This window comes from Morone saxatilis, unplaced genomic scaffold (assembly GCF_004916995.1).
Source record: "Morone saxatilis isolate NCDOM2014 unplaced genomic scaffold, NCSU_SB_2.0 Contig23, whole genome shotgun sequence".
NCBI classification, from domain to species: domain Eukaryota; kingdom Metazoa; phylum Chordata; class Actinopteri; family Moronidae; genus Morone; species Morone saxatilis.
Genome location: NW_023339796.1, coordinates 16,446,496 through 16,449,582, shown reverse-complemented (window position 1 = coordinate 16,449,582; position 3,087 = coordinate 16,446,496). Strand labels below are relative to the sequence as shown.

The 3,087-nt window shown below is 44.3% G+C and overlaps 1 protein-coding gene across 1 annotated transcript in view; it reads left to right on the top strand.

Moving 5' to 3' along the window:
• Positions 1-502: 502 nt before the first annotated feature.
• The window catches only part of gng12a (guanine nucleotide binding protein (G protein), gamma 12a), a gene marked incomplete in the record, with an annotated part of 25,538 nt that continues 22,953 nt past the window's right edge, over positions 503-3,087 (top strand). The window contains 1 exon segment of the mRNA XM_035671062.1: positions 503-901.

Genomic DNA, 3,087 nt, shown 5'->3' with positions numbered 1-3,087 from the left:
CTGACTCTATAGTTACCATTAAATCCTTTACATTAATACAAAATCAGCATATTAACTGTTCGGCTAAGTATTTCTCTTCTGAGGTTAATAACATCTAATCTAAATCTCAGGCTTGTTTAAACTTTGTTTTCAGCCTTGTTTCAGTTCGACAATTAAATCCATATATAATTACACACTGAATTGTGCTTCAATGTTGATAATTGTAGCACTAAAGGCAGTTCAGCATATTTAATGAGGCTGGTGTATTTGCATGATTATAATATACATATAATATAAAAAAGACCTTAAGCTAATTTTCTCAACTTGTAGAGCAAACAACCCTTTGATGAATCTTTAATTCATGAACATGTAACACATTCTTTAAGAAATACCAGGGTTAATTCTTCACATATTTTACTCACTTTCAATAACTTTGTTTTGTTTTTTCGTGGAGGAACCTCAACGGCGGTGTTATTTTGAAAATCCTCCCGGAAGTAGCCTGTTAACAGCAGCCAGCTTGCCGCTGTGAACATCCGCCACTGTCGCTCGGTCCGCCTCTCTCCTCCCGACTCAACTCGGCTGTTCTCGTCGAGAAGCGACCAAGTGGCGGAGGAAAGGGAAAGGAGAGAGGGGGAGACTGGTCGTACTGGGAAGGAGAAAAAAAAAGAAAAGTAAACGACAATTGAATATTAACAAGCAACCGTCAGCGGAAAGTGGAAGCGGTACGGATCGGCAGCTTTGAAGTGCCCAGTGAGGTAGCTGGTTTCCCACAGTCTATGGTGTAAACACATTAGTGTAGTTGTGACATTGCGCCGTGAGCGACAGAGCAGAGGGAAAGGTCTCCTCCCAGTCTGTTGACGGATACAGTTTGGCTTCAGTGAAAGGAGACACGGCTGACCTGACTGTACATTACCCCGGCCAGGTAAGACTGCCATGTGTCGATAACCTGTCACATTCACAGCGGACATAACCGCGCTTTTACCTGAGCAACAGTTGCTCTCAGTCGGATCTACCACCAGACATATTTACTGTCACTGCTGCCAGCTTTCACAGTCTTCATCCGTTTATGCAACACTTAGTTAGCTGGCAGCACACACGGTTTATACCTTACAATGTTTCTTGTTATCTGTGAGTCCAGTGAACACACGTAAGTTACAGTGTGAGGCTCATACCGCCTCATGGATACAGTACTCAACAGGTGATATAGCTTCAGCTCAAGGTTTACTCAGCACAGTGCTGTGTGGGCCTCCTGCCCTGATTATTCCCCACAGGCCCCACCTACTGTGTTGGCCACATAATGACTTATTTTGGAAAGCAAATAGTTATTTTTTTCTTCCAGAGCAGAGCAGAAAAGCACTTTTTATAGATATATAAACCAGCCACTTCCTTCACATTAGTCGATTATGCAATAGGTAATCGCTTGCAACACTGCCAGTGCAGTTCAACATGAACCAATTAGATTATGAACCCGGTGAGATGGTTGAAGTGGCTGAGATGTTTACATGGAGCATCAACAGCTCTGTTGATGTCCCCTGGCCATTAGGAGGACAGAATACAGACCGGCCATTGATAAGGCCAACTCATTAGTACCCCATTCACCACCATCAAAGCCTCCTCTCAACGCCCATCAACATGAGTGGGTCCGCACCACACACTGGAAGCTGAGGATCACACACTTCCTGCCTTCACGCCGACGACAGGGGTTTGGTTTGGTGCAGTGCATTAGGTTTCATTATGGAGGAACAGCTTTATGACTGACACTAGCCAAGAGAGCCAGAACTCAGATTTAGGAAATGACGTTCAGATATGAACCGCATCAACATCTGAGTCAGTGTCTGTCTCACGAGAGCAGCTCCTGGTACTCACTGCGGTTTGGTGTCACTGGTGATAGCAGGAATATGCAGCCTCACTGTATGGGTTTGAAGATGGTGACGTCCATGAACAGCTGCCTCGTCTAATGCTGTCCGATCTGTCATAAGGCTGTCTGCTGCCATTCCTTGGAACAAACACTAACCCCCTGTATTGACAAAAATCTGTACATTCACAAGAACCTTTCATTGTCAGTTTCATTCATTGAATTAGTTGTCGACTATTAAATCAATCGCCAACTATTTTGATAATCGATTATTTGATTTGAGTTCTTTTTTTAAGAAAAAATGTCCAGATTCTCTGATTTCAGCTCCTCAAATATGAATATTCCTGGTGTCTTTAGTCCTCTGTGACAGTAAACTGAATATGGACGTCAGACTGGGCTTCGGGAAACAGTGATCATCAATTTTCTCACATTTAAATAATGAAAATAATTGTTGATTGCAGCCATAGCTTATTGAGAATTGTGTTTAATGTAGAAGTAAAAAAAAAAAAAAAGAAGTGACCTTTGACATGAAGGGCTGCAGTTTTTAAACTCTCTCTCTCTCTACCAGCTTTGGTGGCATGGGCTCCATTTGGAGTTGAGTGTGAGTAGGTTAGCCCGGATTGCTGCTGGCAGGATTTAACGTGACGTGTGATGCATGTAAATTGATTAGTAACAGGAGGAGGGGGCTCGGTGGTCGGGAGGGGAACAGTGTCTTGCCTAATGCAAGGATTAGATTTAAAAAGAAAAAGAAAAGAAGAAGAGGGTCCGGGTAACGGGACTCCCCCCTGCATCTTGAGATTGAGGAGTTTTTAATCTCCTTCCTCCGTCTCCATATGAGTTTAACTTTTGGAACAATGGATGAACTGTTGGGATCATGAGGGAAGTGGCACACGCAGCTGTAACCAATGCTGTAATACCACATCGCCGAACAGGCTGCTCTGGAAGCGCCGTGCATCTCTCCTGACACTGAATGCTGCCCGACTTGATCGGCAGCTCTGTCGGCGACTTTTTGACAAACAGCCAGTTTGGCGCAGGAGGAAGACGTAGCTGTGGCCGCCGTCTGAGCCAGGATCTGTTTCCTCATAGCGATGTCTGTGGATTCCCCGCAGGTCTTTCACTGCACAGAGGGGTTTTTAAAGTACGTGCCTATGCGTGCTTGCTTCAGTGTGTGTGTTGCGTTGAGTGTTCTTACTACTTCCTTACTGGGCTGAGTTATCCACATATTTTCTCAACATGTGAACACACACACACAC